General features: G+C 56.4%; 1 long non-coding RNA gene across 1 annotated transcript; it reads left to right on the forward strand.

The window, feature by feature from the left end:
* The first annotated feature begins 1,606 nt into the window (after positions 1–1,606).
* On the forward strand, positions 1,607–11,119 carry LOC109245578 (uncharacterized). Its single transcript, XR_002070960.2, has 4 exons — positions 1,607–2,320; positions 7,571–7,697; positions 9,588–9,700; positions 10,428–11,119. It is a non-coding gene; the product is annotated as an uncharacterized LOC109245578 (long non-coding RNA).
* The last annotated feature ends 1,438 nt before the right edge of the window (positions 11,120–12,557 follow it).

The raw sequence follows: 12,557 nt of genomic DNA on the forward strand, positions 1-12,557 counted from the left end.
CACGGCACAGAGGCTACATCCGGGGCCCGCTGGCAGACGGCACGGCTTTGGCTCCTGACCCTGTGACTTTGCCCCTGCCCTCCCATCTGGTCTTCAGAGGCTGACCTCTTTCTGCCTCTGCCAAGTGCAGGCAATGAGAAACTGCCCCCTGGGCTGTCGTGGGGGTCGGACTGGCTGTTCCGTAAGCTGATGCAACGGCGCACAAGGTCTGGCATCCAGCATGGCCTCCAGGCGGCTGGCCGCCAGCCACGCGGTCATCACTGGGGACCAAGCAGCCTCCTCCGCGGGGGCGGCCGCGTCTCCCTTTCCTGCTATTTCCTCGTGGTGGAGGTGATGATGGTGGACGTGGGTGTCACCGGTAGGGGTGGGGAGGGGCGATGTGGATAAACAGCACGTGTCTCCAGAACCCGTGTGCCGGCCCGCTCGTGTCCCGAGCACCCACGCTGTCCTCGGACGCCCTTCACGGGCCCCCGTGCTCCCTGACGGCCGCCCAGGGGCCAGCGCCCAACTCCACACGCTGCGAAGGCCTGCCCTGTCCTGTGCCGGTTTCCGTGGGAAAACTGGGGAGGGCACCGCGCGGGGCTCGGAGGGAAGGAGGAAAGGACAGGAAGATACCTTCTGCTGAGCCGCAAGCTTCCGACACACGACAGCGGAGAGGCTTCAGGAGTGTCCCTGTTCAACCTCTCGTCTGCTGCCCCCCCCCCCCCACCCGCTCAACTTGTGGCCTCAGGACGAGAAACGGAGCGTGGGCTTTGGCGAGTTTAAGTGGGTGTCAGCCGGCTCCGGCGGGGCCCGAGGAGCCGTGGTTTCGTTTGTCCCCGGGGCCTCTGTCCGGATGACCGTTGCCGCCACCACCCAGCCGGGCTCTGCTCATTAACCCGGTCACACCGGCCTGATAAAGTCGGACGAGAGCGAGGGCGGGGCTGAGCCGCAGGAGCGGGTGCCGGGAGGGGGGAAGATTCTGGGCCTCGCTAATTGGGGTTCTCTGCTCCTCTCGATCAGGCTCTGCTCTTTGTCTGAGCAGACAAGATAAGAAGGAAGCTGGGCTTTTCTAACAAGCGCGCCTGGCGGGGCCACGTGGTCATTTCCGAGCGGCCAGCGTCAGCCAGAGCCCCGTCGGTGAGGCGGTGCGATCGCCCCGCTCGGAAACCATCGGGCGTGCTGTCGCTGGGACAGCAGGAGGCCACCCTGAGCCCCGCTGACATCCGCCTACGGAAGGCTGCCGGGTCTGGTTGCAGCCCCCGGAGAGATTCTCCTTCTGAGCGGCTGACCGTCCGCTCGTCGGAACGAACACGTCCTGGCCGCCGGTCACTGCCCAAAGCGACGGCCGCCTCCAGACAAGCAGGGAGGCATCAGCACGCGGGCCAGCGAGTGCCTGCGTTACAGGCCGTGGAAATCGTCACAATCAAAGCAAACAACAGCGCGTTCGCGTGCCTTTGTGTCTTTCCACCAGAAGGACGTGGAACAACAAATAAGGGTTCATCAGCACTTGTTTTCTTTTTTTAAGAGAAATAGTATCCCTCCCCCGCTCCCCCCCCCATCTCCCCCCCCCCCCCCCCCCCCCCCCCCCCCCCCCCCCCCCCGCCCCAAACGCCACTCAGTGAATTTGCAAGTTAAAGCAAGGAGATGCTTCCTTTAAAATCTTAAAGGCCCCACGTATCAGGTACTCCAGACCAAAAATTATTTGCGGTGCTGATATGGATTTCCTCCCTATCTGAATATACAAAGTATTATATGTTATATTGACATTCGGGCTAAATCTTTCCCTTATAAGGGGTTTGACATAAATAGCTTTTATTATGTAACTCTTCAATACAAGGGATACAACGCATTTCTTAAAGGTCCCAGCTGCTATTGTTATCGTTCGAGACATAAAATTGGAATCCCAACGTCCAATATCAAGTTTGAGCGCAAACCCTATAAAATCTATCTTGTCAGAATGTGCCAGAACCTCTAAGCCCTTCTCAGCTCAACAAATTGCAGCTGCCGCTCTGCCCTCGAGGGAGAGCCTCGACTTTGCGTGTGGCGCATTCACAGCAAACCGGTCCTGGTTCTCGCCCTGCCGCCGGGGCTGGCCGGGGGAAGGCGTAGGTTTAGATTAGCCGTGTCCTCTGCCGCTTGACAGGGTGACACGGGTCTGCAGGGCCGAGCCCGGGGCCTGGAGATAGGACCAGCCAGCAGGAATGCAGGGAATGTTTTTCTTCGGACTCTATCGAGGCACACAGACCGTGGGGATTCTGTCTGTGGTGACAGCCTTAACATTTACCAGAGCCCGGGACGCCGCTGTAGAAATGGCATTGCCCACCCCGAAAGTGAGAAGGTAACGTTTATTTTTGTATTTTTTTCCTCTCTCTCCCATATACAGACTGTAGAAAGACCACCAAGCGTGGGCCATTTTTTTTTTCCACCATGATGTACAAGTCACATTTGTTAATCAAAAAAAAAGTACCCGGGGTCATCCACCTAGACTTTTTTTTTTTTTTTCTTCTTCTTCTTCTTAAACAGGAAACGGGTTTCAGATGTTTATATGTTAAAAAGTAAGGCTACTAATCTGTTTAGCCATTTACCAGATCCCGGCGAACTCCCCCCTACATGTTAATGTTCAGACTGCATAGAATGACGTTCATTTTATCCCGCTCGTAATTGAGAATGAAAAAACAAAATCTTTCAAGAGTCACCTGCTTTTTGGGGACGGTTCCAGGAGAGGTTAAAATAAACGAATCTGGTGGTTTAGTGAAACCGTGCTTGTGGGGGCCATGGCCAACGTGCCCGCGTTTGAAAATTCAACTTTCTCAGGCAATTCTTTACAACAGACCGCGGTCACATGCGTTTTCGTGTATCTGTGGAGACATCCTATTTAGACTCAGGACAGAGGTTTCCAAAGACACACAGTTAGGAAATCTGCAGCGAAGGCAAAAGCTGTTCTTTTTAAAACACCCGACCTTTTTCTTCGAAACCCGCACGACATTTTCCACGGCGCTTCTCGATACTAGGCTGTAAATGGTAACGGAGAAAAACCGTTTCCCAGGGAGTCCACGGTCACTTGAAAGGATTTCGGGCCTGATGTGTAGAAATCAAGATTTTTGTTTTATGGCTGGAATTTTCTTTTTCTCGCCCCAGGGCTGATCACTTGAAACAGTCTCACTGCTGGTGAGAACGTGGCCGTTTAGTGTGGCAAAATGATGATACTTCTCTGTGGTGGGAGGTTCGTGTATTTACAATCCGGGAGAAAGGAGCACAAACAGGGAAAGTTTGAATGCTTTTTTGGTGAATTTGTGAGTGTGCGAATCACTGGCTGAAAAGGCTGTTTTAAATGTAGGGCTCAAAACAGAAGGAATTGTATCATTTGTGAAACCTGGGTCTGACGGCCCCTACTCTTTATCCGTCTGTGTTTGACCCAATGTTTTCCGTCTGCAGATTGTGTAAGGAGGAAAACTGTGGCTTCTGGAGACGTTTTTGTCAAGGAGAGAGAAATAGTAAATTGAAATGAGCTCTTAAAAGCAGCCCAGTATCCCTGAATCGGCGAGAAGGGTATTTGTAAAAATTAAAACATAGGCAAAGAATCATTCTCAACTCCTCTGCGAGCATCCTTGCCTGCCTCCATGCCAATATATATACATTGATATAATATTCTATGAGGCAAAAATACAGTTGTTTGCTTTTTCACAGACTTATCAGAAGTGGCTGGAGAACAGATGAGTATAAGTGTAAAAATAGACGCGTAATCGATGTCCAAGCTCCTTTCCAGTGAGGATGGGAGGGATCGGATTAAACACAAAATGCGTATTTTTTTGGCAAAGAAAAAAAAGCCATTTTGATTGCTTGGGGCATGTTTTAATCACGGCTGCTCCAGGATGGTGTTAGGACCTCCTGGCGCAAACCCAGTGACAAACACTAACAATCGTGCCGGCACTGAATGTGAGCAGAAGTCGAGGAAAGCGGCAGAGCCTTCTGTCGAGTGGGTCCCTCCAAGTGTAAGCACCCTAGCCGAGGCTGGTCCACGCAGAGCAAAACCCCCACCAACCCCAGCTCGCTCTCCAGAACGTGTCTGCCGTACCCAAGGTCCCGGAATCTCGCCCAAGAAAAGAGCAGCTTCAGGGGCCCTTTGGCAAGCACCAGGGGGCTAAAAAGGGCAGAGAGGAAGCCTGGGACGACATCTACGCAGCGTCCAAGAGGCCAAAGAGTCAACGGACAGAAGAAGACACTACTCTGATGAGGGGGCACAGACCCTGTGCCGGGAAATTTCCCGCGTGGGGCAGGACGCAGGGCATCGGGTTGGGGCTTCCTCGGCCGGCCTGTGTGACCATCACAGGAGACGACCCACTTTGGCTCAGTGCTTTTTTTTTTTTTTGACCGTCTCTCTGGGCCCTGGATCGCCAGGAACAGAAAATATGCCAAAGTCTGCAAATGCAGGGCAATCGCCGTGTCAGCCCGGAGCTGAGATGTTTCCCAAACGAACACCTGGACGGCGTAAATCACCCCGGCGGTAAACACTTCAGGCCGGCGCAGGCCACAGGCTGGCGGCGGCACCCTCCCACCCGGCCGGGGTCCATAAACCAGGGCGCTGGCCCGCAATCATAAACGTCCCTCTCACCGAGAAAGACCCCTCCCGGATGGGAGCAGAGCCCCTTCGCAGAGGCCACGCAGATAACCGACTGCCCTCGCCGCTGGCCGGCTTACCCTGGGCTGGTATCTGGAGCACAGTCAGAGGTCTGTGTCGTTACGGATGGCCAGGCCCACGGGCGTCAAGGTGGCCGTTTTCAAAGGCAGTGTGCAAAGGTAAGACCTAAAAAACAAACAAACAAAAGTCTTGTGTTTTAAACATTGACAATAAAATCTGAAAAACAGCGACAGTAATAACCGAACGTTTCTGTGGAGGGTCCCCAAAGTTAGTAGAAATCCAAGTGTCCTTCCCTCCTTTAAAACATAGCGAATTAAGATGTTAAATCTTCTCCGTGCTATCCTGGAATCCCCGACCCTTGACGTACGACCCTGCATCTGGAGTAAGCGATGGTTATAAAGATCCCTGAACGGGGGGTAGCGGATGGCGGAGGACAGAACACATCGCCCGAAAGGTCACCTCCTCGGGAATTGCCTTACATTCTGATGCTCTCCTTTAAGAAGAGAAATCTCTCCTTATAATTATGTGCTTAGGGGGAGTCTTTTAAACGACACGTTCCTCCGTCAACGGCACAGTTGTCCGCTTTGTAAAAGCGGCCTGCGGCGTGGGCTTTTTATGGCGCTGTTCGTTTCTCCCCACGGCCCGGACCAGAGACGCGGAGGGAACCCGAGAGCAGTTCCCCTGCCTCCGGGATCAACTCTGCACCAAAGAAAAATAACCCGGAGAAATTATTCCTCAGCCAGGAACGAAGGAGGCCAGGATCAGATGGTTGCTGATCAGAGCAAATATTAAACTGGAGAAGTCAAGTCGAGCATTATTAAATAAAGCTTGTTTAATATGTCTCAAACAGAAAATGTCTTTTGAGGAGGGTTTTAGACGTGGGACTAGAAATCTGGCTGGGTGCATGTCTTGAGGCTTAATTGGTGTGCCCGGGATTTGTGTTCTGCAGACAGAAGCACGCTGTTCCTCCACGAATTGGGGTCCCCGCCCCCCTCCCCTGCCCGCCGCCCCGTCGTCCTAAAACGAAAGCAGGGAAAGGTCTTAGGTAGCTGTTGAAAACGGTTAATGCAACACAATGCGCATGAGGCCGCTGACCCACGTTTTCACGTGGATGCATCAGACAAAGTGTAGCCTGGCCACCTTGGGGACGGGGGTGACGGGCCACGGGCGAGATCACCCCCGTGTGCACAGCCACGTTTTCCCAGCACGGTGCAGCGGGCAGCCGCTGACCCGTGCTCCCCGCCAAACCTAAAACCACTCTCTGATGGGTTTTACAAGATTTACATTTTTCTGATGTATTTAGAGGACGCCAGATGTCTATGTTCAAAATGAAAAAAAAAAAAAAGCATTGGGAATATAAGATCCCGCCCCTTCCCCACATTTGCTCGCTCATGACAGACTCCGGGTCTGTGTGCGTGTGCCGGCCAATTCAGAGCCGGGTCTGGGGTCTCCGCAGAGGGTCGGGAGGGGAGTTGGGTGTGTGTGACCAAGGGCGCGTCTTTCTTTCCGGGCCACGTTTCCTCCTTCTGTGAAAAGGGTGGGGGCTGGCCACGTGCTGAGGCTCGTCCCCCCCGCTGAGAGTCTTTGCACTTCTCAGCGACCACCCTCTAGCTCGTTAAAGTCTCCTGACCCGAGGGAAGGAGCACCCGGAACCAGGCCGAAGCCGGACCTCAGAGAGCAGGCTGAGTCCCTCCCGTGCCCCAGCGGACGCGTGTGCCTGGGCGGGGGACTTACCCCTTGTCTTTCTTCCCTCACCCCCAAAGTGATCTTTATATTCACTTAAAGGTTTTCGCTGTCAATGACTGGACACGGATCGGACGGGGCACCCGGGACCCACAGCCCCCGTCTGATTCATCTGCCTGAGATGTAGTCACGCACATCGTCAGACCCTACGGATTTCCTTCCTAAAAACCCCATGTCGCCCAGGGCCCTTCCTCGGGAAATCTGATTCCCTTTATCCCCAACACGGACAGACGGGCCGTCTACTTTTCGGCTCAGACCCACGGCCTGACCTTCCGGCTAAGTCACCCTCGGTGAAGGAAAACGTCCGGCAATGCGGCAGCAAAGCCTTGGTGCCGAGACCGTGGGAGCGGTCCGGCACCCCCGGCTGCCGTGCCTGTTCCCGGACAGGTGCCGCTGCCCCCTTCTTAGCGGACACCTGTGCATGCCGCCCGCAGGGACGGTGGCCCCGGCGTACGGCCACGGAGCCTCAGGGCAGGACGGCGGGCAGCCCGACAGCGGCTTCTGTGCTCAGCTTTCCGGAGCCCTCGTCAGGCCGGAGGGGACGGGACAGCTGGGAATGCGTTTGGTGGGGAGGCGCTCAGAGGGTTGGCCTGGACTCTGGGTGGACGGGCAGGGGCCCAGGGGACCGAGGCCAGCGTTGGAGCAGGGCTGCTGTGGAAGAACCCCACGTGCCGCTCCGGCTGGGTCAGTGAGAGCGGCTGGGGAGCCTGGCCGTCGCTCCCAGCAGGGCAGCGGCAGCCCCTCCACCCCCTGAGCATCAAAGCAGGAAGCCCGGGGGTCTGGAGAGGCACCATCTGCAAGACTGGACGTGTGGCCGGCCTGGGACACGGCGGGGGGAGGGGGTGACGGATGGGCCGGGCGGGAGGGGAGAAGAAAGCTGTGGGGTCAGGGACGTGTGGTGAGGAGCAGAAGGAGGAAAGTCCACTAGGGGCAGGGTCCACCTGCCCTCCCCTCCCCTTCACCGTCTGGCCGCAGCCCGTCCCCTGCTGCTCCCACCCTAAGCCTCCCACCCCGCCCCCTGGCGGCTCTCAACCCTGACTGTCCCTGATGGTCCCCTAGAAAGCTTTGACGGTGCGGAGGCCTGCACCCCCAGAGATCGGGGAGGCCTCAGGCCGGGCGGGGGTCCCCACCAATGTTTTTACTGGCTCCCAGGGGTTCCGTGAACAGTCAGGGACTGAGACCGCTGTCCTGACCCTAAACTTCCAGGTGCAGACTTCTTCTGTGAGCTTCCTCTTGTCTAACTGGACACGGCAGAGGCTTGGCTGTTGGTAACTCGCGCGCTGGAGACGCTGTGTGGATGGTGGGCCAGCCCTGGTCTGGGGATGCAGCATCGGTAAGGATGTCCGCGGCGTGCACACCGGGCTGGGCATCTGGGCGACCGAGGGGCCCCTCGTTAACTTGCACACCCCCACTCCTGGCCCAGGGGCCTAGCGTCCAAACTGAAAGAACAGGCAGGTTCTGAGCCCAGAGTGGGACTTCCACAAAGCTCTCTCGAATCTTCGCGTGGCTCTCTCTTCCTTGGTAAAGGTAGCAGGACAAAATAAAAACAAAATTCTAAATTTTTCTGGGAAAAAAAAAAAGCAAATCTTGATGAACTGGAACGTACAGCCCAGTTACCTGTTCTAAGTAACCCTGATGTTCCGTTGGCCCCTTGTAAATCGCAAGCCTCCTTCATGAGACTTCGCGTAGAGTATCGAGAAGTCCAGACACCGTCGGGGAGCCTCACGCGGTCTCATTCATGGCAACACCCTATGGGGCGCGTGTTACTTTGTGCCCCTTTCGCAGATGGGGGGTGAGTGGAGGTGACTTCCCTGAAGCACACAGGTAGTTTGTGCCAGAGCTGGGGTGGGAACCCCGTCGGCAGTGCGGGGAAGAGAGGCTGGCGCCACAGCCGGAAGATGGCAATGTTATCTCGGAGAGCCTCTCGGACGGTGGCAAAGCAGCAGGCCGGCCCCACCAGCTCTGCTCCTCTCCGTGGGGCGCTCTTGCCTCTGAGGGCCTCCGTTTGCTGCCCCACAAGGTGGGGCTCAGCTGGGGTGGCCCCCGCACACGCGCAGCCTGCCCTCCACAGGCAGGAACGCGCAGCCACCTTCCTCCTCCGTCGGGCCTCCCGTGGGGCTGGTGACGGGCTGGGGTCTGTTTGTTCTCAGGGAAGGAAGAACGCTTTCTGGAAATGCCAAGCCTCTCTTTGCCGAGACAAACCTCGGGGCTTGACACAGAAAGAGAGTGAGGCAGGCTCGGGAAGGAGGCAGGAGCTCTGGCTGGCCCTGCGGACCCCCGCCCCTCTGACACGGCTCCGGCCTCCCGTGCGAGTGGTGGGAGGGCACGCGGCCCCTCCCTACGAGGAGATGGGAGCCAGCCCTGTCCCTGCTTCCCCATGGGGCTGTGGCTTCTGCAAAGCCAGGGCCCGGCCAAACTGCCTCCCGCAGCCTCTGACCCCAGAGGCCAGGCCCCCCTCTACTCGTGGGCCCAGGAGCCTCCCCTATGCCCTCTAAGCCCTGCCCACCTGACTTCAGCTCTGGGACCGCCCCCCCCCCCACCATCTCCAGGCTGTAAAAGGGGGGCTCCTCCTGCCTCTGAAGTGTGGCTGTGAGAATTACATGAGGCAATGATCCATGCTTGTAAAGGGCCAGCCCAGAGCCTTCCAGAACCTTCCGCAGAGTCACAGCAATAAGAAACAAACAAACAGCCCAAGTGGGGCGCCGGCCCAGAAATAGCTCATCCCCGCACCAACCAGAGGATGGTAGGGACCACCTAGGATGCATTTTTCAGATGCAAATACTGAGGCACGGAGCAGTTAGGAGTTCACCCACGCGTGGATGCGGACATCGGAACCCAGGCGGTCTGGCTGACACTTGACAGATGGGAGCTATGATTATTACTGGGGGAGGGGGGGCTGATCATTATTTGTTTTTTAAAACACTTTTAATTTGGGGATCAGTACAGACGCACACCCAGTTGTAAGGAATAATTTGGGAAGATCCCTGTATACCTTCTGGCCAGTTTCCCTCAGTGGTGACGCCCTGCATAGCTTCGGCATGAGGTCACAACCGGGATGTGACGTCAGCACAGCCGACCGCGTTATTCAGGCCAAAGGGGAGCAGGGCTCCCAGGAAAGTGAGGTGTCTGCTCAGACCCCATGGCCCTCCACTCGGTACCCCTCGCCCTGCCCTCCTTTTCCTTAACATGACCTGACGTTGGCGGGTCTGTTTACGCTCCCCAGAGACGCAAGTTGCGGGAGGTCAGAGATTTGCCCGTGTCGTTCGCTGCTGTATCCCCTGCGTGGAGAACAGTGCCTGTCACGTCCGGCCTTAGTACATAGTTTTGAATGGACGGGTGAGTGAATGATGCTTCCTCACGGGGCCACATGAGCTCCCTTTTAAAGACACCTATAAACTGGGCTCAGTGCTCCCGACCTGCAGGGTGTGGTGACATCAGGGCAACCCGAGACCTGTCGAGAGTCTAGCCCTTGGTGTCCAGGGGGGTCTCGGCACGGTGGCTGGGGCTGTGCTCCCTCTCCTACCCGGGGAAGCTTCCCCCTGCCCCTCCAGCCTGTGTCGCTGACCTGACCGTTCTGGGAGTCTCACTGCCGCCCTCCCTCCGGGGTCTCTGGGGTTTGTCAGGCCCTGTAAAGGGCCTGTGATCTTTCAACAGTTAGAGCATCGCCAATAAGAGGTTTGCTTTGCGGCACTTGAAGGAGGAGGGCTTTCTGGAGGGTGGCACGGGTCTTAAGTACCCTGAAGTCTGCTAATTCGGCTGGCTTGGAATAACAGACATTTAACACCTTCCATTGTTCTGGGCCTGGGCCCCAGAGCCCTGCTGGGACTGGGGGCCGCCGGTTCCTCCGGTTCACAGGGGAGGCCGCCCTCCTCAGCACCAGGTCTGAGACCCGGTCTCCGGTCTCCGCCTAGCAAGCTTACCAAACCCGAGGGATCTCCACACCCCACACCTGCCTCCTTGGAGGAGGAAGCTGGCCGTGGGATCTCATAGTGTCAACAGCCCCTTAAGTGATAATCCTAGACGTACTTGCCCCTCATGCCTTTTCTTATATTTGCCGTTTCAGTTCCTGACGAGCAGGGGATCTGAAAACCACCACATTTCTTCCTATTGTAAAGTAAGTGTCTTATGTTTATTATAAAACAAAACATTCAGTATAGAAAGTTGATTAAGAAAGGGAAACACTTAAGGAATAATTTCTTGATTATCCATAACCCTGCCATTTGGGGATTAGCCACTTTACGCATTTTGCTGTATTTTCTCTCTCTCTCTCCGTTTATGTATATGTGTATAACACGGTTAGAATGATATAATTTTAGATCCTGTTTTCCCCATAACCACTGTATCATGAAATGTTTCTGTTCCTTTAAAATATCGTTTGGGAACATGTATATTTAAAAATAATTTTCTTTTAACGTTTATTTATTTTTGAGAGAGAGAGAGAGAGAGAGACAGACCACGAGTGGGGGAGGGGCAGAGAGAGAGGGAGACACAGAATCTGAAACAGGCTCCAGGCTCCGAGCCGTCAGCCCAGAGCCCGACGCGGGGCTCGAACCCCCGAACCGCGAGATCGGGACCTGAGCCCAAGTCGGACGCCCAACCGACGGAGCCGCCCAGGCGCCCCAGAACACGTACATTTTAAAACTGAAACACCGAACCCTGTTGTGGACCCCAAGGAAGATGCTTCTGCAGAGTGAGCAGAAACGCCAAGACAGGACGCAGCCCGTCCTACTCCTGACCGACACGGGGGCTGCTGCTGGACGGGCACCTTCGTACACGAGGATGTGGATGCAGATCCTTGGACGCGAGTCGTGTGTGTGTGTGTGTGTGTGTGTGTGTTTCCTGCGGGAACTTCCCGGTGCAGGAGCCACAGCTCAGGGGGTGTGGACGCTTCTAAGCTCCTGCGTGTATACTGACAAAGTCACCGCGTGGAGAGGCTGTAAATTCACGGGCCCGTCCCCCAGCTGTGCACGCAAGCGCCTGTATCTTTCCACCTTGGTGTTCAGACCTTTGCCTTGTTCTTTTGTTTTTTGGTTTTTGGTTTTGCTAATTTAAGGAGCCAGGGCTTGGAGTCACCACTGTGGTTCTGAGACACCTGACTTCACTTCTGGACACCTTCATCTGGTCCATTAGCTGCCACACTGGGAGACAGCAACTGCGGGGTGTTATGGGAACGGGGAGGCCGGCTCTCCGTCTGTGAGAGCATCAGTTCCCTTTGCAGAGCTCAGGCATGGGGACAGGGGCCACCCCTCTGAACAGCTATCAGTCGTGGCTGCCTGTGGGGAACTTGCTGGAGAGGCCAGCCCGGGGAAACTGGGGCCGGAGGAAGGGGGCACAGAGACTTCTCGTGAGATTGTAGGTGGGAAGGATGGCTTGCAAACTCACCCCCTGTGGCTGAAAGAAGCTTGCCGTAAGGAGCCTACCCCTTTTAAAAAGCAAACACAAGAAATGGACCCTTTGAAGGGTCCGAACCCATGACATTCGGCACATTCACGGCATCGTGCAGTCGCCTCCTCTGTGTGGTTCCCGGACATCTCTGTCGTCCCCAAAGACACCAGGCCCGTTCGCACTCCCCGCTCTCCGTAGGCCGGCCTGGAACGGCACGTCCGCCCTCCGTCTCCCTCACTTGCCTCTTTGGGATACTTCACGGAAGCGGAGCCCCACAGCTTGCCAGGCTTTGTGTCTCCCTGCCCCCCCGCATCACCGTTCCCAGCTGCTGCCTGCTGTGCCCGGGGCTCGTACGGCTGGGCGATAGGCCACCGCCTGGACGGACTGCGGTCTGTCCATCCAGTCCCCCGCTGACGGACACTTGAACTGTTCGCAGCTTTGGGATTGCGGATGTCACGGACCCTCCGGATTTAACTTTCTGAGGAGCTGTCGGACGGTTTTCCACGGCCCCGCCCCTCCCACGTTCCCACCAGCAGGGCAGGGGGGTCCGATCTGTGTACAGAGGGAGAGGTAACGGCTTATTCCAACAGCATCTTCCGGAGGCGCCGTCCTGCCTTCTTGGTCCACGTAACAATCCCAGCGTGGCACTCCCGTGCTGTCCCCTGGCCGGCGGTCTATTTGACACCCTTGGCAGGCCACAGCCCCCTGACCGTTCTGATGCCTCCACGTCCTGGCTATGCCTCCGCCCCTCCCGCCTCAGTTTCCTCCCTTAGGAAACGACAGCCCCGTGCCAGGCGTGTGGTGGCGC

This window comes from Panthera pardus, unplaced genomic scaffold (assembly GCF_024362965.1).
Source record: "Panthera pardus isolate Hobbes unplaced genomic scaffold, ASM2436296v1 HiC_scaffold_19, whole genome shotgun sequence".
NCBI classification, from domain to species: domain Eukaryota; kingdom Metazoa; phylum Chordata; class Mammalia; order Carnivora; family Felidae; genus Panthera; species Panthera pardus.